The sequence below is a fragment of the Hemiscyllium ocellatum genome, unplaced genomic scaffold, assembly GCF_020745735.1.
Source record: "Hemiscyllium ocellatum isolate sHemOce1 unplaced genomic scaffold, sHemOce1.pat.X.cur. scaffold_1566_pat_ctg1, whole genome shotgun sequence".
NCBI classification, from domain to species: domain Eukaryota; kingdom Metazoa; phylum Chordata; class Chondrichthyes; order Orectolobiformes; family Hemiscylliidae; genus Hemiscyllium; species Hemiscyllium ocellatum.
Window position 1 is genome coordinate 46,957 of NW_026867811.1, and position 22,672 is coordinate 69,628.

Here is a 22,672-nt window from a genome sequence, read left to right on the forward strand (position 1 = left end):
TCAGCCTCCAACGTCCACAGAAAACAGCACCAGCTTATTCAACCTCTCCCTATAGCTCAAATCCTCCAACCCTGGCAACATCCTTGTAAATCTTTTCTGAAGCCTTTCAAGTTTCATGACATCTTTCCGATAGGAAGGAGACCAGAACTCTTATTTCCTAAACGCTGAAAACTCCATCCCACACATTCTCCCTCCATTCTAACTTTGCTGAACCTAATCCGTGCTGTATCCTGAAGGGTCTGGTTTACGCTGATTTACAGCCCATGCTTGGGGGATCTAATTGAAACATACAGAATACTGATTGCCCTGGACAGGGTGGATGTTGGGAAGATGTTTCCATTGGTAGGAGAGACTAGGTCCCAAGGGGACAGCCTTAGAGTAAAGGGAAGACCTTTTAGAATGCAGAGAAAGGAGAAACCTTTGTAGCCAGAGAGTGTGAAACCTATGGAATTCATTGCCACAGAGGCTGTGTTGGGCAAGTCACTGAGTATATTCAAGACAGAGATAAATAGGTTCTTGTGTATCAAGGAGATTGAGGGTTGCAGGGAGAAAGCAAGAGAATGGGCTTGAGAAACTTGTCAGCCATAATTGAATGGTGGAGCAGACCTGATTTTCTGAATGACCTAATTTCTTCTCCTCGGTCTTATGGTCTCTTGCTGTCCTGGACATAGTGAGAGAGAACTGGGAGCAGGAGTAGGCCATTTGGTCTTTCAAGCCTGTATCAACAGTGAAGAGATCTGCACCAACATTGAACTGGATATGAATATACCTACATCTTGGTGGATAGTGTGGGACCTTTTTCACTGGAGCATAGGAGGTTGAGAGGTGATCTTATCAAGCTTTATAAAATCATGAGGGGAATAGATGAGGTGAATGATGGGTGTCCTTTCCTTGGAGTGGGGTTTCAAGGTTAGGGAGCAAATTTTGAAGGTGAGTGGAGAAAGATTTTAAAAAGACAGGAGGGACACCTTTTGTTTTCCCATAGAGAATTGTTCGTATGTGGAATGAATGTCCAGAGAAAGTGGGGATGCAGGTACAGTTTAAAAGACATTTGGATAAGGACATGAATGGAAAGGTTTCGACATGTTATGGACTAGGCCAGACCCCTCAAAACATTCTTAAGCAGGCAGCACAGACCGTAGCTTTGCTATTTGTTTCAGTAAGTGCACAGTGAAAATTACCCAAAGTTAGCTAGGTTGACTACCAGGATTTAAAGCAGATAAATGTATTCACAGGAATACAGAATGAAACACAAAGAACAGAATATAGAATAACCACAGAACTCAGTCTGTCTAAACTAGACTTAATTATGCTGTTCCAAATATACATAACAGTCCCAATAAACAAACCCCTCCAACATACAGTAAAACTGAAACAGAGGCTGACAGGTCAAAGTTAGAAGGACTGAAGGAGAGAGAGTTTAACAATTTTTCTCCACATAGTCCACTGCTGAACTCACTCAAACAAGGCCTCAGCTTTCACGACAGATCACTCGTCTTTCATTATGCAGGTCACTTCGAAAACTTAAAGCTTGGGCCTAAAGTCTCATCTGTTGATGTACAAACAAAAAAGCCAACCAATACCCTTTTCATTTCTGTACTGACCCATCCATTTTGGAGCCCAGGGCCATTTTACCACCACTCTGAAAAAAACCAAGGACACAGCATCCTTGAGAAGAAGGACCAGCTTTTAGAAAAAGGACCAACTTTGTGACAGAGGGATATGGGCCAAACACTGGCAGATGGCATTAGTTTAGTATGCAAACATAGCATAGAGTAGTTGGACTGAAGGTCTATTTCTGTGCTGTATCATTCTGTAATGGTCTTAAAACCATTTTCTTGCCTTCCCCTATAACCATCCACTTCTTTGTTGTTCAAAAGTCAGATGACCTCAGCCTTGAATATATTCAATAACACGACCCCCCACCCCCACAATTGCAGGAAGTCATCCCCATTTTTGAACTCAATTCCTCTTGCTAATATACCACTTGCCTTGCTGATTGCTTGTTGCACCTGTCTGACAACTGGCAGTGACCGGTGCAAAAGGACGCTGAGGCCCCTTTGTCCATCCACACATCATTCCTGATGAAGGACTCGTGCCCAAAACATTGACTCTCCTGCTCCTCGGATGCTGCCTGACCTGCTGTGTTTTCCAGCCACACTTGACTCTGATCTCCAGTCCTCACTTTCTCCACAGACCAATATATTATCATTTAAACCATGCACCTCCTTTCTACCTTTTTTTAAAGCAACAGGCTTTAACTTTACATTGTGATACTGCATTTGCTGTGCGTTTGCCAACGGAGACACAGACCTGGACCAACTTTTCCAGAGTCTGTCCCCTCCCTGGATTCACTCCCTTTCCCTTCAGTTTGTGTAAAGTCAGCAACTGAATCCCAGAACGAAAGAGAAATGAAAACGTGGATGAAAAGAGAGTGCGGTACCCACAGATATTGGGCAGAGTTGCAGTCTGGGGTGAAGCTCAATCTTCATTCAAAGAGAGAGAGGAACAACAGCAACTTCAGAAACTCACGGCCCAACTTCCGCATTCAGACAAAGAGGCGGTTCTGATTGGCAGGAGGACCAGGCCCCTTCCGGTCCTCCGGCTCTCACCATTGGTCCTTCAGAAGAAAGTCAAGCGCCGTTTCCGCGGACAGCGACGAGCATGCTCAGTGTTTTTGTTGACACCGCAGCACATGCGCAGTGCTTTTGCTGACACTGCAGCACATGCGCAGTATGCTCTGTGGAGGTGCTGGCGTTACCGACTGATTTGAATAGGAGAAAAAAAGCTGCAGCCACAATTTTATTTTTCCCTGCGGCTCGACAGTTTATTCCTTTTGAATTTCGTCCGGCTTTGTATGTCTTTTCCTCAGGATAGAGGAAGTCCAAAACTAGACGGCATATGTTTAGGGTGAGAGGGGAAAGGTTTAAAAGGGACCTCAGGGGTAACTTTCATGTAGAGTGTGGTGTGTGTATGGAATGAGCTGCCCAGAGGAAGTGGTGGAGGCTGGTACAATGACAGCATTTGAAAGGCATCAGGATGGGTATCTGAATAGGAAGGTGTGAGAGAGATATGGGTGAAATGCTGTCAAATAGGTCACGAGATTAATTTAGGATATCTGGAGGGCATGGGCGAGTTGGACTAAAGGATCTGTTTCTGTGCTGTATGACTCTATGCGTCTATTTCAATGCAAGTTTCAGAAACATGACTGCAGCTTTAAAAAAATTAATATATTTTAGCTGTTCTTAATTTTAAAGATCAGCCATTTCTTGCACACCCCTGTCTTCCAGGTAGAGTCATCACTATTGATTCTCTCCCTTTCCTGAGAAAGAGATACAGCAATCAAAGAGGGCATGAGAAAGCATGGGGGAATGGTAGAAGGGGGAGAGAATGGACAGGGGAGCGGGGTAGAGAGGGGGAGAGAATGGACGGGGGAGCGGGGTAGAGGGAGGAGAGAATGGACAGGAGAGCTGGGTAGAGAGAGAGAGGGAGAGAGAGAAAATTACAGGGGACAGAGGGTGGGGTGCAGAAAATGAGGGGAAGAGAGAGAAGAAGGCTGAGCACAGAATTGGTGAGTGCAGAGTGTGAGGAGAGAGAGTGGATGGGGACCAAATGGTTGGGGGACTGACAGCACAAATCCCACCTTCCTCAGGACTGGTGTCAGTGTCTCATGAATTGGAACCCACTCCACCCACAGCAGACCTGAGGCAATCGTTTCTCAATAGATGCTTGGCTAATGCAGTAGAATCATATAATCCCGACAGGCCATTTGGCCCATAAAATTCAGACTGACCTTCCAAACAGTATCCCATCCAGACCCACCCGTTTTTCCTACAGTTCCCCATGGTTAACCGATCCTCAGTTGCACATATGTGGACACTTCAGCACAGCTGATCCACCCTGAACTGCAGATATTTAGACTGTGAGAAGAAACTGGAGCACCCAGAGCTAACTCACGCAGACAGAAGAGTGAGAACTTGTTAAAGTCCACACAGACAGCTGCTCAAGAGTGGGACCGAATCCAGGTCCCTGACATTGTCAGGCAGTCGTACGAACCACTGAGCCACCCAGAGCTTTGATGTTCTGCTTTGTCCTAGTAGTTTGTAACTTCTCATGTGCCCTCAGCAGAGGCTCTCTCCTCCTGACATTGTTGAACCACACCCACTGCAACCTCCCTTTCCCACTTCTCCAGCCCTGAGCACATCGGTTCCTGAATCCTGGCACCAAACAGACACCAATGCTGTCTGTGCTCCTGCTGACAACTGCAGAGAACGGAGACCATCCCTGTCACTGTTCTGTCCCTTACCACCACCTCCCCCTCCCCAATGTTGTTTTTACTCCCACTGCCCAACCAGTTAGCTCCTCCCACCTGCAGCCCTCTATCAGATCCCCTTTACCTGCCAGACCTGCACTTACACCCTCCTGACCCTATCCACTGATGCAAACAAAAGGCTCTCTCCGGAGGGGAATGACCGTCTCCCAGAATAAAGTGCCTGGTTAACTTTCCCACTTTACCCTCAACATGTGTGCAGCCTGGCTTCCAGCTCCATCTCTCTGAACGAATGTCCTCTAGGATGTGTTTGCCCTGGATCACAGCATCGAGGGCATCCCACCTTCTGCAAATTGTAAGACAAGCCCCACCCTGCCCTCTCCAATGTGTGTTGTATAACTGATAGCCAAGTTCGGAACCCATGAGGATGGCCTCAACAGGGACCTTGGTTTCATGTCACACTACAAGTGATCCCACTCACACAGGCTTGTACCCCATTACTCACATACGTTACCAAGCACGGTCGTATGCAAACACATGCTCTTTGCACATACACACACACTAACATGCACACCAATCAGTTTCTGGGGTGAAATTGCAATTGCAGAATTTTATTTGCAGATACATTATATTTTGCCCAAAAAGCACACAATCTTCAGGCAGTCAATCCATGTGACATGTTATAAATCCCTACTTGTTGTGGTTCTGTTTGCTGAGCTGGGAATTTGTGTTGCAGACGTTTCGTCCCCTGTCTAGGTGACATCCTCAGTGCTTGGGAGCCTCCTGTGAAGCGCTTCTGTGATGTTTCCTCCGGCATTTATAGTGATTTGTATCTGCCGCTTCTGGTTGTCACTATAAATGCCGGAGGAAACATCACAGAAGCGCATCATAGTAGGATCCCGAGCACTGAGGATGCCACCTAGACAGGGGACGAACATCTGCAACACAAATTCCCAGCTCGGCGAACAGAACCACAACAACGAGCGCCCGAGCTACAAATCTTCTCACAAACTTTGAAATCCCTACTTTGGAAACAGAACCAGTCTGACTCAAGATTGGGTTGCAGACAGACTCTAACATGAGTGAATCAGATGGTTTTCTTTCCCCAGAAAATGATTTCATCATTAGATTCTGAACTCCAGATTTCTGACTGAATTCCAGTTCCGCCATCTGCTGTGGCGGGATTCAAACCCAGGTGTCCCGAGGAGTCCCCAGAACTGGGTTGATAGTCCAGTCGATAATGGCACTCAGCCCTTGTTCCTTCAATCACCCTTTGCTGGCACATGAACTCACTGGTGCCTCCGTAGGTTAGAGGAGGGGGTGATGCCCTTCCCACACTGAGAGTAGGTGAGCATGCTGTGCCTGGTGTGGACCCGCTAGTGCGCCTGCAGGCTGGAGGAATTGATGAATCCCTTCCTGTGCTTGGAGCAGGTGATTGGCCATTCCCCTGTTGTGGACTCGCTGGGGAACTTCTAAAATCTCAAACCATATAATCGAGAAAAAACCCACTCTATTCACTACTGCAGACTTACAGCAAGGTTACACGTTAAAAAGTGTGCACTAATCTGTTCCTGTGCTGTGAGCTCTCCTACACGTTTCCCTCCAAGATCAGCTGTGAATTTTGCTGTTTTTAAATTTTTCCAAGATGTTCAGAGAGACATGATTTCAAACAGCAGAGGCAGTAACTATGCAGATTCACTGCTGTGTCCGTTAGTAATATACGTTTCTTTCTCGCTCTCTCTCTCCCTTACAGACCATGTGCTCACTGCCTTTGGCTGTCTTTCTCAATTTTGAAATTGTTGTTGTCTTGATTTTTTTTACTCCAAAGTTCCAAAACAATGCATCAACATATGAAACATTAATAGCTGTTCCTGGAATTCAAGGAAATCACCTCCAAAACTGAAAATACTTCAAAAAAGGAGCAGCTCTTACAGCCACAAATTTTCCGGTCCTCCATCTCCATGACTCTATAACAAATGTTCAACGAACTGGTCTGCAATTTCCCACATATGGCCTCCCTCCCATTTTGAATACAAGTGTTACATTAGCATTTTTCCAAACCAATGGAACCATAAGATCATACGACACAGGAGCAGAAATTAGGCCATTCAGCCCATCGAGTCTGCTCCACCATTCAATCATGGCTGAGATATTTCTCAACTCCATTCTCCAGCTTTCTTCCCGTAACCTTTGATCCCCTTGACAATCAAGAACATATATATATCAAGTCTTAAATAAACGCAATGAATCTTTCCCATGTTCAGAGATTTTTGGAATTTTGTAAGTAATGAATTCACTATCTCCACTGCCACTTCCTTCAGGACCCAGGATGTAGGCCATCAGCACCAGTCGACTTGTCTGTCCTCAATCCAAATAGCTTGCTGTGTACCTTTACCCTCTCAATGTTGATTGTTTAAGTTCTACTCTTTCTATAGCCCCAGACTTGCCAATTCTAATAGGAATAGTTCTGTTGTCTGCCAACATAAAAACTGAGATCATCTCTGCCACTTCAGTGTCCCCAATGAACTCACAGTTCTCATCTTCCAAGGTACCACACTTAGCTCAGCGACTCTGTTCCCATTAACATACCAACAGAAGCTTTTGCTGTCCTTTTAGATATTTAGTGCGAGGTTTCTTTTGTAAGTTAACTTACCTGTTTTTATTTATCGTTTTTACTATCCCTTTGTTTATGTTTGAAACTTTCCTAATGTTTGACCCTTCCAGAGGTCTAGAATAACATTTCACAACTGGCTGAAAAGTTTTAAAAAAAACTACTTTGAAACTTTTTTAAATGACACCTTTCTGGCGGCTGGGGCCGGAAAAATGATCGCCCCGCCCCCATTGTCTCCGATTGTTTGGTGGCCTCCCCAACCACGCCCCCTCAGCGCGCCATGACGTCACGACGGGACACGCCCCCTGCGTGTTGGCGCATGTGCAGTGTAGGTCCCGCGGCCGGACAAAGCCAGTGTTACTGAGTGTGGGAGAGGAATGGCGCCGGCGGCTGAAGGAACAAGAACAGAAACCGCTGGAAAAGCTGAGCAGGTCCGGCAGCTCGTGTTGAGAGAAATGTGAGGACGTGTTTCGGGTCCGGGGATCCTTCTTCAGAACAGGACCAGGTTTCAGAAACATCCCGGGGAGGTCGCCAGGTCCGAGCGCCAAGACCTGGCTCCTGCCCCCGGGGAGAGGAGACAGTGAGACAGGGTAGGATTGGGAACCGCGGGAGGAGGGAGACTGGGGAGTTTATAAACTCCTAGGGGGAGGCCGCAGGCCGCGAATAAAAGCCCCACAGGCCCAGTGTTTACTTCACCGGGGAAGGGACTCTCGGGTTGCCTGGCAACCAGCCGCCATCTTTGTGAGGGTCAGGCGCATGTTGTCTTGGGGCGGGGAGCGCGGGCGGCCATCTTGGTGAGGGCACCATCAACTGTCATTTCTGGGAGAGAATTCCAACCTCGTGGCAGCCCCGGCCTTGGCCGAGCTTCATTCCCCACACAGTGTAGTGATGTGCAGGTTAGGGGGGCTCAGCCATGCTAAATTACTGATTAATGCCCAAGGATGGTCTGGTTAGTGTATGTTGGCCATGCTAATTTACCCGCAGTGTCCAGAGATGTGCAGGTTAGAGTGGATTGGCCGAGGTAAGTGTATCCATAGTGTTCGGGGTTCTGCAGGTTAGGGTGAAGGTCTGGACCCCCGAGATCGGTCAAAAGAATCACTAGGAGTACAATCTATTTAAAGCAAGGTTATCAGCTTTATGAAATAAGGCAGCCCGCACAGATTTGTCCAGCAACTCAGGTTAAAAGCTTCTATGTTCCGTGGCAAAATTACACAATTATATTTGAAAATTACTCATTATTTAATTTTGAGACAGCACAGCCTTAATGACAAGAATAGACCAATAAAATGTAATAAGGTGACATGATTGACAGCAGGTTAGTCCAATGATATTTCCTGGGAAACAGATTGTTTTACGTGCAAAAGCATCCCATGCTTGCTAGTTCAAGATTAGTTCGAATACCAAATTGCTTATGATTCATATTATGCAAATTCCATTGTTCTTTTATTTCTAAATCCAACCAACTCAGCAAAGCAGCAATTCAAGTTCAATGTCAAATCATGACCTGAAGCCATTTTGTTATATTATTTTAAAATATTATTTAAAATTGAAATGCCATTTTGTGGTTAATAAAAACCTACATACACCTGTTGCTCCTAAATTCAAATTTTAAATCCTGATCTCAATAAAGCAGCAGTTGTCTCATTACCCAAAAGGGTGAGACCACAAACGATATAAATACGGTTTTGATGGCTAATAACTCCTGAAAATCCTCCTACAAAAAAAGTCACTGAAAGCTGCATATCCCAAAGTGTGATATTCCTGTTTTGTAGAGCTTTTGGATTCTTCCATTCTATGCAAAACTCAGGGGAGACAATGTTCCTACAGTTACAGCACGAGGAGGACTTACTTTATTCAAAATAATAACCAGGTTTAGTGTAGGTAAGGGAGGGACCTTGCAAATAAGAGGCCTATCTTCGTGACTTCCTTGAGGCTGTTCAATAGATGGGTCTTTAGGTAAGAGATGCGGATATTGTCCCAGAACAGTTCCACCCATCCCATAATTGGGAAGACATTGGTGCCATTAGGGGTCAAAAAGTCTTTTGCTGAAGTCAACACATAACAGACCACTTCATCTCTGCCAAATATTCTGTTGTGACTTTGAAGAAACAAATTGTAACCGATAGATGACATTTCCCTATCTTCTCTTTTGCAGTGTGACCTATTTGGATGGGGCAAGGCTTACCAGGGTAGCCCACAGCACAACTGGTATCAAACTGGCACACAACACCTTTACAGGGTAAAGACCGTTTAGACTTGTTTTGTAAATGAACTGTTCAATCTCTGACCACTGCAATAGTCATTCTTGGTAATGTTCAGTCCCTCAGCATTTGGATGGGTATATGAATAGGAAGGGTTTAGAGGGATATGGGCCGAGTGCTGGCAGGTGGGACTAGATTGGGTTGGGTTATCTGGTCAGCATGGACGGGTTGGACCGAAAGGTCTATTTCTATGTTGTACATCTCTATGACTCTATGGGTGATCTAATTGTTCGTTCACAACAGTAAGTAAACATCCTTCAACATCCATCTTTTGAAGACCATTCAGGCTCATAGAAACTTCAATCAAATCACCCCTTGCTATTCCAAACTCTGGTTGAAAGTCAGACCTGCCTGACTAATGATTTCCCATAAAACAGTCTGGTCATTGTGGGTGTCAATCCAGTTTACCTTCTGTCAATTGCCTTTAATGCATTTTCATTCTTTCTTGGGTAAGGATATCAAAACTGAGCACCGTGTTCAAGATGTAGTCCCACCAGTGCTCTGTAACTGAGGCATACTCTCCTTACATTTATGTCATTGGCCTTTCTAATCACTTGCTGTGCTTGCATTCTAACTTGTGACTTATTTGCAAGGCCCCTGGATCCCTCTGCATCTCAGAATTGTGCAGTTGTTCTCCAAGTAGGTAATAAATTGCATTTTACCATATTGTACACCACTTGCAAGAGTTTTGCTTATTTATTTAACCAATCTAACAATCTGCATCCTTGATATGTCATCCCCACAATGTACTTCTCAATCTATCTTTGTGTTGCCTGCAAATGTAACCACATACCTTTGATCCTAGAGATGCCTGTTGGAACCGCACCATACATTCAAATATACAACCAATTTGACAAAAGAACCATTTTTGCATATCCTGTTTTCTGCCAGTCAGTTGATGTTCTATAACTATACTCTCCACCATGAGCTCCTCTGTGCAATGTGCTTTTCGTGAAAACATGTCAAACACCTTTAGGATATTCAAGTTCAGTATATCCACAGGCTTCAATTTACATACTCTTTCATAGAATTCCTTAGAACGGCATGGTAGCACAGTGGCTCCCTCTCCCGGCCAGAGACACCTGTTTGATTTCAGCCTTGAGTCGACTATCTGTTTGGAGTTTGTATGTTCTGTCTATGTCTTTGTGAGTTTCCACTGGGGGCTCCACAGTCCAAAGATGTGTAGGTTGGGTGGATTAGCTATGCTGGATTGTGTAATGTCCTTGGATGTACAAGCTCGGTGAGTTAGCCATGCTAAATGCAGGGTTATGGGAGTAGGGTGGCAGTCTGGATCTGGGTGGGATGCACTTGAGGGTTGGTGCAGGACTTGATCGGCCAAATGGTCTCTTTCCGCACTCTCGGAATTCTATGAATAAATTGGTGAAACAGCATTTTGTTTTCATATTAGCATGCTGATTCTTTTCAATTACCACAAGTATTTTGACATGGTGGTTATAATCTCCTTAATTGATTCAAAAACAAACGTTTAATTGCCATTGATTCAAGGAACCCATTTTCCCTTCTAGAACAGAAGAATTAAATATATTACTCTCCAGTCTGAGGAAAACTTGCCAGAATCTAATAAATCTTGGAAAATTAACATTAATGCAAATATGAGCTCGTTAGCCACCTTTTAAAATTCTATGATGAAGTCCACCTGTACCCAGAGATTTGCCAGCCCATAGCACCATCAGTTCGCTCAATAGCATTTAGCTAATGATTTTCATTTCACCAAACTCCTCTGTTTGTTCAACCTATGGGGTTAAAGGCAGGATTCTTGACAGTGTGGTGGAACAGAGGGATCTTGGAGTCCACGTCCATAGATTGCTCAAAGTTGCCACCCAGGTTGATAAGGTTGTTACGGAGGTGTACGGTGTGTTGGCTTTCATTAGCAGGGAGATTGAGCTTAAGAGCTGCAAGGTTATGCTGCAGCTGTATGGAGTACTGGTTAGATCACACTTGGAATATTCTGTTCACTTTTAGTCACCTAATTTTAGGGAAGATGAGTAGGGAAAATTCCAGAGGAAACATCACAGAAGTGCTTCACAGGAGGTTCCCAAGCACTGAGGATGTCACCTAGACAGGGGACGAAACGTCTGCAACACCCATTCCCAGCTCGGCGAACAGAACCACAACAGGAAGATGTGTAAGCTGAGAGGGGGTACAGAGGAGATTTACCTTGATGCTGCCTGGAATGGAGGGCATATCTTAGGTTGACTTTCTCATTGGAGCGAAGAAGGACGAGAGGTGACTTTATAGAGGTGTACTATGTGTTGAGAGGCATAGATAGAACGAATAGCTAGAGACTTTTTCCCCAGGTCAGAAATGTCTGTCATGACAGGACATAATTTTAAGATAATTGGAAGAAGGTTTAGGGGAGATGTCAGAGGTAGGTTTTTACTCAGAATGCTGAATGCATGGAATGCACTTTCAGGGTTGGAATGAGAGTCAGATACATTTAAGGACATTTAAGCGACTGCTGAACAAGCACATGGACGGCAGTAAATCGAGGGTTGTGCAGGCTAGTCTCATCTTCAAGTTGGATAAAAGGCTGGTACAACAGCGAGGGCTGAAGGGTCTGAACTGTGCTGTATTGTTCTACGTTCTCGTTCCAGAACGATGCAGCAGCAGTATTGGAAGAACAAAATTGCATCAAACTCCTTGACACTTCCAGGGATGGGCACTGTCGATGGAAACTCGTTTAAATTCTGCCAGCAATCAGGTGATAGCCGGGGTGGGGGGTGGGGGGAGGGTGGCAGCGGTGAGGCTTGAACTTGCTTACTTGAGAGTTTTTAGTTTTGGGTGCTATGTGCAATGAAGTGTGAATCATTGTTTCAGCAGTTGGTTGTGTGTGTTGTTTCTGAGTCAGTGGCCAAATTAAGGCGATTTACCCACAACCAGAGCAAGACGCTGGGATTAATATTGACTCCACTACATTCAGCATGACATCACGTCAATACTGTTAGAAAGCGAAAGCTGACACGAACTCCCACCCCACCAGACATCTCAAACCGAAACACCCAAAGAGAAGCGCATCGCCCTATAATCTGTAAAATTAATGTGAAAAGTGGTGTAACCTGCTCTAATGTTTAAAAATAAATCCCAGACACTTTAAAATAAAAAAAAATCCATTTATTTATCCAACAGTAACGGTGAACAGATGAACTAAACTATTAACAAACCGAATAAATCCCTTCTAACTACTGACTGTTCCGGAATAAAACAAGTTTCTTGTGATATGCTGATCCAATAAATATGATTCCCTCTCGTAACAAAAAAATAGAATTTAGTCTGTCAGATTACAGCCAGGTTCCGTGTCGTTTGGAATACTCTGTGCCGCCTTCTGTTGAATCTTCTCTCAGGAATGTCCTTCTCAGTATTTTTAAAATGATGCATTCTCTAATACAGAGATGACTGACAGCCAATTTCCATCTCTCAATAGAACTGAGGACTCTTAGCTCTCACGAGGGGGAGTTAGAGATCAGGGTGTTCAGTTGATTGTACCCTGAAGTTGGCAACACAGGTCAATGGAGTGGTCATGAAGACATATGGAATGCTTTCCTTCCCTGGGATTGAGTACAAGGGTTGGCAGGTTATGTTACAGTTGTATAGGACTTTGGTTCGGCCACATTTGGAATACTTCATACAGTTCTGGTTGCCACATTACCAAAAGGATGTGGATGCTTTGGAGAGGTTCACCAGGATGTTACCTGGTAAACAGGGCACTAGCTAAGAGGAGAGATTGAGTAGATTAGGATTATTTTCATTAGAAAGGTGGGGTTTGAGGGGGTGGGGACCTGAATGAGATCTACAAACCATGGGGTGGCATGGTGGCTCAGTGGTTAGCACTTCTGCCTCACAGCACCAGGCCTCTGGGTTTAATTCCCCCTTGGGCGAGTGTGTGGAGTTTGCATATTCTCCCCATCTCTGATTGTCATCCAGGTGCTTTAGTTTCTTCCCACAATCCAAAGATGTGTGGATCAAGTGAATTGCCAGGTCAGGGGTAAATGGTAGGTGAATGTGTCTGAGTGGGTTACTCTTCAGGTAGTTGGTGTGAACTTGTTGGGCCGAAGGGCCTGTTTACACACTGTAAGTCATCTAATCTAATCAAAACCTGGTCAGAAGCAGCCTACCGGAATAAGATGCCACTGGCTATTTCCCCACCAGGACTGACTTTGCCCAGAAAACACACATTTTAAATGAATAGGGCACCATTCATTTTAAGATCAGGTGAACTTAAGAGGGACTGCATTGGCTTAGAAAGGAGAGATCCGTGACACACACAAAGACCTGAAATCATTGCTGCACTATTATTAGTGAATTGGAATTAAGGCTGGATTTTTTTTCCGGTGGAGCAGAGGAGGTTGAGAGGTGAGTTTTGTAAAATCATGAGGGGCATAGATAGTGTTAATGGTAATTGTCTCTTCGCGAGGGTGGGGGATTCAAGTCCAGGGGGCACATACGTACAGTGAAAGGAGAGAGATTGACAAAAAGACACGTGGAGCAAATGTTTTCGTGTGGTTCACGTGTGGAATGAACCTCCAGGGGAAGTGGTGGACATGGGCACAATTACAACATTTAAAAGACATTTGGATAAGTGCATGAGTAGGAAAGGTTTGGAGGGACAGGGAGAGGCTGAATAAGCTGGGGTTGTTTACCCTGGGGTCTCAGCGGCTGAGGGGTTGCCTTATCGAGGTCTAAAAAGCCATGAGGGGCATGGATAGGATAAATAGTCAAGGTCTTTTCCCTGCGTTGGGTGAGTCCAGAACTGGAGGGGAATAGGTTTAAAGTGAAAGGAGAAACATTTTAAAAGGGACCTGAGGGGCAACTTTTTCATACAGAGGGAGGTGCATGGATGCAGTGAGCTGCCAAAGGAAGTAGTGGATGCTGGGAAAATGTCAACATGCAAAAGCCTTGGGCGGCATGGTGGCTCAGTGGTCAGCATTGCTGCCTCACAGCACTCGGGTCCCAGGTTCGATTCCAGCCTCTGGTAACTGTGTGTGGAGTTTGCACACTCTCCCCATCTCTGTGCAGGTTTCCTCCGACAGTCACAAAGATGTGCAGGTTCGGTGAATTGGCCATGCTAAGTTGCCTGTAGTGTTAGGGTGGGTTACTCTTCGGAGGGTTGGTGAGGACTTATTGGGCTGAAGGGCCTGTTTCCACGCTGCAGGGAATCTAATCGAAAGGCACCTGGATGGGTGTATGTACAGGAAGAGTTTAGAGGGATACAAGCCAAGTGCTGGCAAACGGGACTAGAGTAATTTAGGATTTCTGGTCAGAATGAATGAGTTGGACCAAAGGGTCGGTTTCCAGCACTTGGCCTATATCCCTCTCAACCATTCCTATTCATGTCCCCATCCAGATGCCAATTAAAAGCTGTCATTGTACCAGCCTTCACCACTTCTTCTGGCAGCTCATTCCATACATGCATCACCCTCTGTAATGAAAAGGTTGCCCTTTAGGTCCCATTTAAATCTTTCCCCTCTCACCATAAACCCTCTGGTTCTGGACTGCGCAACCTCCAGGGAAATGACCTTGTTATTTAGCCTATCCATACCCCTCATGATTTTATAAACCCATATAAGGTCACCCCTCAACCTCTGACACTCCAGGGAAAACAGCCCCAGTCTATTCAACCTCTCGGCACCATCCTGGTAAATCATTTCTGATAGAGAAGTCAATGATTTGGGTTAATACCTGAAACACTGACTTCACTGCTGGTGCTGCCTGGCTTGCTGTGTTCTCCCAGCCTCCTGCTTGCCTACTTTGGATTCCAGCATCTGCAGTTTGTTTTTGTCTCTAACGAATGGCAGAGCAGACTCGATGGGCTGAATGGCCTAACTTCTGCTCCAATGGCCTTGCAGGCTTAGGTTTGTGCAGATTGTTTCATTGGGAATGTGCAGTCCTGGGCTCAACGAGGAGCAGCAGCGCCCAATGGATCAAAGTTCATAGAATCACAGAATCCCTACAGTGTGGACACAAGTCCTTCAGCCCAACAAGTTCAAACTGACCCTCTGAAGAGTAACCCACCCAGACCCATTTCCCTATCCTATTACTTGACATTTCCCCTGACTAATACACCACACCGACACATCCCTGAACACTGGGACAATTTAGCTTCGCCAATCCACCCTACCTGCACACCTTTGGATTGTGGGAGAAAACCGGAACACCCAGAGAAAACCCACACAGGCACAGGAGGAGAATGTACAAACTCCACACAGATAGTTGCCCCAATAGCGGAATCAAAGCCGGGTCCCTGGCACTGGGAAGCAATTCTACTCACCACTGAGCCACCGTGGGAGTGGGTGCAGTCCAGCAGAAAACAAAACAAGCCCACCAACTCTCCCACTATCAGACTGGGCAGGAGGTTCAGTCCTGGGGGTGACCCACAGCAGCCTCACCGGCAGAATCCGATTGTTGGGAGCACTGGTGCCCCCGCTGGTGCCTCTGCAAGTTGCAGGACTGGGTGAAGGCCTTCCCACACACAGGGCAGCTGAAGGGCCGCTCGCCGGTGTGAACCCGCTGGTGCTTCAGTAGGTCAGAGGAATTGCTGAAGGCTTTTCCGCACTCAGGACAAGTGAATGGCCTCTCCCCGGAGTGGACCCGCCGGTGGATCACCACGTGGGAGAAATTGCTGAAGGCCTTCCCACACTCGGGGCAACTGAAGGGCCTCTCCCTGGTGTGGACCCACCGGTGGGTCAGCAGGTTGGAGGCATGGGTGAAGGCCTTCCCACACTCAGGGCAGCTGAAAGGCCTCTCCCCAGTGTGGACCCGCTGGTGGGTCAGCAGGGCAGAGGAATCGCTGAACCCCTTCCCGCACTCTGGGCAAGTGAATGGCGTCTCCCCTGTGTGGACACTCTGGTGCCTCAGCAGGGAAAAGGCCTGGGTGAAGGCCTTCCCACACTTGGGGCAGCTGAAGGGCTTCTCCCCTGTGTGGACCCACTGGTGTGTCAGCAAGGCAGAGGAACTGCTGAACTCCTTCCCACACTCTGGGCAGGCGAATGGTCTCCCCGGTGTGGACCCGCTGGTGCTTCAGTAGGTCAGAGGAATTGCTGAAGGCCTTCCCGCACTCAGAGCAGCTGAAGGGCCTCTCCCCTGTGTGGACCCGTTGGTGCCTCAGCAGGGTGGAGGAACTGCTGAATCCCTTCCCACACTCAGGGCAGGAGAATGGCCTGACCCCAGTGTGACTGCGCCGATGAGCATCCAGGACAGACAGGACATGGAAGCCTTTCCCACAGTCACCACATTTCCAAGATTTCTCCACGGGGCGGGATTCCTCGGGTTTCTCCATGGCTGAAGCTTCAGCGGTACACAAACATGTGTACAGTCCCTCCCCACCGTGAATTCCTCTTTCCAGGCTGGATAACTGTTTTAGGTTCCACACTCAGTGCGCTGTAACAGTAGGGTCTCTCATTCCGTCCCACTGATGCTGAAAACGTACTGAAACAGGGACCAAAAAACTTTGCTCCTTCTCACAGAATCTTAGTCAAAACTCATTACAGTCCCAAAGGACTGAACGACTGTCAGACGTTGACGTGAAATTGAGGACAGCAGACGCTTGGGAGTCCGAGTTGAAAAGTGTGGAAAAGCACATCAGGGTCAGGCAGCATCTGAGGAGCAGGAGAGTCGGTGTTTTGGGCATAAGCCCTTCATCTGTTGTTTTTTAAACTTCAGTTTTCAGATCAAATACCCTGTAAAAAGAGATTACAAAAGTCATCATTGTCACTGAGACGGTCTATAGCCTTAAAACTTGTCTTTAAACATTTAGACTCAATGTAATGCTGAATTATATAACACATTTATTGCACTAGAAAATAGACAGACAGCAAGGCTCAAAAAAGGGGGGGATCTGAAAGAATGCAAAAGATAGGGACACCTGGGTTTACCAAGTGATAACAGGATGCTGTCAGACAATTAAGAACGTTTGCCTTAGCATCGGCGATTCTGTATGAACAGGACACCAAGTGATAACATTCACAGCCGTCCCCTTGTGAAATTAATGACCGTGTTTGATTCTGACCCTGAAATGAAACTTGGTACTATCAAAAGCTTTGTAATTAACGGTCAGTTGCTGTCAATTATAATGGATTCTTATACCCATTGCAAGCAGGGCAGTCACAGAGAAAATAAATCTTTGCTGTTACAAAACCCTGACCTGACTGTTCAAAAGGACACCATTTTAGTGCTGAGGCTGTTGAATCCAGTAGAAAATTAACTCTTAGTGCTTAGCTGCTATGGATTGAATTTAATTGCATTTTGAGAATTTTTGATGCTTTTGAGTAGCCAATTCTGGTTATGAAATGCAAACTCTGTAAAAGGAAATTCTGATAAAGCTTTAACTAACTTGCTGTTTTTACAGACTGCCCCACTATCAATTCTAACTAATCAGATCTTATGTCTTATTTGAATTTCAATCACAAACTTGAAAAGAAGGCATGTTCCATTCGAAAACGAATGAATCAGTTGAAATGAAACCTCACGGTAACATCTCAGCCTCAGGGACAGAATGATTTAGGGCTTAAAAAGCAGGAGTCTGCTCCCAGCTTAGAAATTTATTCTAGGTTGAATATTGAAGAGATTCTTGCACAATGTGTCGGGAAGCCATTTTATGATTGAACGTTTGCCCTCCTTACTAAGAAGCCGTTTTATAAAACAACTATATCTGACATGTGAGCTGTGCGAGGTTATCTTGTGAACTCTCCAGTTAGCTGAGACTGGGACCTCTTTATGAGATGAGTTTATCTCGCTCGCAGGCGCCTAACTCAGCTGTTTTTCCCACCTGACGAATGGCTTCAGGCCTGTAGGAGTGATTAGTCAAGCTTCACAGATCTGTCAATGAGCTTTTCTTCCTTATGAATTATTGTCTTTCACTGTTATCTGTCTAATTAAGAACATGCAATTCCTTTTTCAAACTTTTGTAGAAAGGAAGCCACTTTGTATCAATACATTGGAGTCGCCTGCTGGGCATCTGGACAGCTGGTAACCTACTCTCTTAGATTATTAGAACCTAGTTAGTTTAGCTTATAGGTATCAATGTTATGTTGTCACAGTGATGCTATTAGTGAATAAAGGGGATAACTAAAATTATACTAAACTGTCCATAACAGGTTTTTATTTCAGACTTCCAAACAGTACGATTTCCGGGATGAACCAAGAGAGAGGCTTTACAGGTCTGAGTCCACAAGGGATACCCTGGGCCGTCTCAAATCTCCACTTTCACATCAGTCCAGGGTAGAAATTCACAACAAGCAATTCTTTTTCTGCAGAACAATCTTTTCTTTTGTTATTCCACAAATTTGAAAGCACCATCCCACCCTCTCCCCAACCCCCCATCCATTCTCACTCCACTCTAATTCTCCTGAAGGCTGCTAATTCAGGATCTTACAGGGCCAAAAAAGTAAAAACATCTCTTTTGAATAACTCTACCTGAAAGTTAATATCTTTCACGACATTGGGATACTGCTCAGTATGAGCAGATCTGATTTTGGGAAGCAAAGAAAAACTGTCTAAATTCAGGATAAACCTGCAATACAGCGTCTTTAGAAACGACCAGGCACGGGGTCAAGGCATTGACACCAACACCAGAGAGAAACTCAACATACAGACGTGGCAAACCATCAGTCTTTAATCTTTCAGAATGGGTTGTAGGGATCATTAATATGTAAATCTCAGAACTTCTTACAAATCACCTTCTCGAGATAACTTAAGGTTTGTAACAAAAGGTGACATCTCAGCTCAGACAATGCATTAAAGGTACGAGATCACAGTCAGTCTGTATCCCAATTTTGAATCGGACAGGTTCTGTTTCCAAAGTGAAATTTACAAAATATTATATGCATTCACTGCCTGCATTTACTGCCAGCAGATTGTGCATTTTTTGAACAAAATCAAGTTTTTGGATCAGAAATTGGCTAGCTGAAAGAAGACAGAGGGTGGTAGTTGATGGGAAATATTCATCCTGGAGTTCACTTACTAGCGAGGTACCACAAGGATCTGTTTTGGGTTCACTGCTCTTCGTCACTTTACAAATGGCCTGGATGAGGGCATAGAAGGTGGGTTCGTAAATTCGCGGATGATACTAAAGTCGGTAGAGTTGTGGATACTGACTAACGATGTTGCCAGTTACAGAGGGACATAGATAAGCTGCAGAGCTGGGCTGAGAGGTGGAAAATGGAGTGCAATGCAAAAAAGTGAGAGGTGATTCACTTTGGAAAGAGCGACAGGAATGCAGAGTACTGGGCTAATGGTAAGATTCTTCGTAGTGTAGATGAGCAGAGAGATTTCTGTTTCCAAGTACGTAGATCCTTGAAAGTTACCCAGGTTGATCGAGCTGTTAAGAAGGCACACGGTGTGTTAGCTTTTGTTGGTAGAGGGATTGAGTTTCAGAACCATGAGATCATGCTGCAGCTGTACAAAACTCTGGTGCGGCCAGATTTGGAGTATTGCGTGCAGTTCTGGTCACTGCATTATAGAAAGGATGTGGAAGCTTTAGAAAAGGTTCAGAGGAGATTTACTAGGATGTTACCTGGTATGGAGGGAAGGTCTTAGGAGGAAAGGCTGAGGAGCGTGCGGCTGTTTTCTTTAGGGAGCAGGTTGAAAGATGACTTAAGTGACTCAGAAGATAATCCGAGAGTTAGATAGGCTGGACAGTGAATGCCTTTTTCCTTGGGTGGCAATGGCTAGCATGAGGGGATATAACTTTAAATTGAGGGGTGATAGATATAGGACAGATGATCAGAGGTAGTTTCTTTACTCAGAGTAGTAGAGGTGTGGAACGTACTGCCTGCAATAGTAGTAGACTCGCCAACTTTAAGGGCATTTAAATGGTCATTGGATAGGCATATGAACGAGAATGGAATAGTGTCGGTTAGATGAGCTTCAGATTGGTCCCACAGGTCGATGCAATATTGAAGGCCAAAGGGTCTGCACTGTGCTGTAATGTTCTATGTATCTCTAAATATAATTCTGCAAATACAAATTCACCCTATACACTTGTATGCATGTGTGCGTGCATGAGAGAAAGCAAATGTCGATGTCTATGCTGTTTGTCTCTGTCTATTTTGATAACAAATGCTTTATTTCTGTAAATGTTGTTATAAATCAGAGTTGGGTACTAATAGTTAGATGTAAGGGAGAGAGAATTCCTCAAGTTAGGTACCATAAGAATCCAATCCATCTGAAACTGCAGATGTTTGGACTGTGGGAGGAAACCGGAGCACCCAGAGGTAACCCGCGCAGACAGAAGGGGGAGAACATACCAAAATTCACACAGACAGTCACGAGAAGATGGAATCAAATCGCTTCTAACAATTCTCCCACACCTGCAAAACCCTGAACACTGTGGGTAATTTAGCAGGGCCAATTCACCCTAACCTGGGCAAAGATAAAAATCACATGACACCAGTCCAACAGGTTTATTTGGAAGCACTAGCTTTTGGAGCGCTGCTCCTTCATCAGGTGGTTGTGGAGTATAAGATCATAAGACACTGAGTTTACAGCAAAACACTACAGAGTCATGCCACTGAAATTATACATTGAAGAACCCTGGATTGTAAAGTCTTTCATCCTTTAGAATGAGTTGCTGGTGTCATTAATATGTAAATCCCAGAACTTCTGATAAGACACCTACTCGAGATAACTTAAGGTTTTATTAGAAAAGATGACAACTCAACTCAGACAATGCATTAAAGGTGTGAGGCCAGAGTCTGTCTGTATCCCAGTTTTTGAGTCAGACTGATTCTATTTCCAAAGTGGAATTTATAAAATATTCTATGTATTGTCTGCCTGCAGATTGTGCATTTTTTGAGCAAAATGCACAATGTATCTGCAAATACAAATTCACCCATAGAGCTGTGTGTGTGTGTGTGTGTGTGTGTGTGTGTGTCGCGCACATGAGAGAGAGAAAAAGTCTCGTTCCATACTGTATTGCACAACAGATGCTTTATTTCTGTTGATGTAAATATTGTTATAAATCACAGCTAGGTACAAATACTTAGATGTAAGGGAGAGAGAATTCTTCAATGAGGGCACTATAAGAATCCTGGCAGACCCCTATTTCTAGTTTACTTGCCAATGAACAGACACAAGCACCTATTTAATTCTAATTTTTCGCCTTTTCTGTTATATTTTCTGGTATGATGATATTCTGTGTGTGGATGATCTACAGGCTGGGAGATTGTAGGTTGGACTTTGATTGAGTGAATGATTTATTGTTCCAGAAGGGGTCAAAGGAGGTTAAAGCTTCAGCAGAAATGAAGCACAGCTGAGAACAGACAACAACTGTGTGGGAACAGGAAGATCAACCAAGGACAAAGAAACTAGGACCTGAAATCTGAGCTGACACTAGACTGCCCTGTGGTCAGTGCTTTGATTAGCAGTGTCACCACTCTACCTTTACCTAGCTTCCCATTCGACTTGAATGCCACATCTCCCCTCAATATTTAGGATCTACTCCTTGTCACCCTGAAGCTATGTCTCTGTAAGGAGTCTCAGATCATAATTATTCTCTTCAATGTGAGTAGTCAATTCATTCATTTTTGTTACGTTGCAGCGCTATTACGACACGGGTAACCCCCTCTGCTAAATTAAACCAGCAGTATAGAGATAATTCACCCCATGCAGTAATATGTTAACGTTCGAGAGGCAAAGAACTATCCCAAAGGTAAATATTTAAAGTGAAAATTTAACAACTTTACTCTTTACATCCAACAGAGAATTTTAAAACTCACAAAAATGCCCGGTTTTATAGTCCAAACATCGGATCATTTTATTGGTGTTAATATTATCAAAATACTTAATTCAAACTTGATTGGACTTTGGTATTTTGGGGCAAAATTTAAACTGATTGGCCAAATTTAAATTTGTTTGTGCCTCATGGCAACCCAGTTGCTCTATTTGTGTTGACCAAATATTACATTCCCATCTTGTTTAGAACATTTTGTTCTGCTCGATTTGTTAACTCTCTTCAAGGTATAGTACCTCTACCCCTTCATAACAAGCACACAGTCAGATACTGACCTTTTAGTTTTATTGTTTGTAATGTTTTGAATCCAGTTTTAATTGCTGGTACATTTATTCTCCTTGTTCCTTTTTATTGTTCTCTGATGTCCATTTTCCACATCACTACATTGCTTATCTACCTTGATTTGGATTGGCCTTACTAAATTGCCCATAGTGCCCAGGGATGTACAGGTTAGGTGGCTTAGCCAATGGGAAAGGCAGGGTTATAGTTTTGTCATAATAGAAGCAGGAGTAGGCCATTTGGCCTGTTGAGCTGCTTCACCATTTATTAAAATCGTGGCTGATCTATCCATCATCTCAGCTCTTCTTACTTGCATTATCCCGACTACCCTTGATTCCCTGATGGGTGGGGGCAGGAGCAGGATGCTCTCTGGAGGGGTCAGAATGGACTTGATGGGCTGAGTGGCCTGCTTCCACACTGTAGGACATCTATGATTTACCGCAGTTGTGTTTGCCTCAGATCACAGCTCCCAGAATCTCCCACCTTCTGCAAATCAAAAGACAAGC

The 22,672-nt window shown here is 44.8% G+C and overlaps 1 long non-coding RNA gene across 2 annotated transcripts; it reads left to right on the top strand.

The window, feature by feature from the left end:
* Positions 1-7,226: 7,226 nt before the first annotated feature.
* LOC132810177 (uncharacterized) lies at positions 7,227-21,945 on the top strand. 2 transcript variants are annotated; one of them, XR_009642775.1, is made up of 3 exons: positions 7,227-7,471; positions 9,037-9,120; positions 21,364-21,945. It is a non-coding gene; the product is annotated as an uncharacterized LOC132810177 (long non-coding RNA). The 2 variants fall into 2 exon arrangements; XR_009642776.1 differs by having other exon boundaries at positions 7,227-7,338.
* The last annotated feature ends 727 nt before the right edge of the window (positions 21,946-22,672 follow it).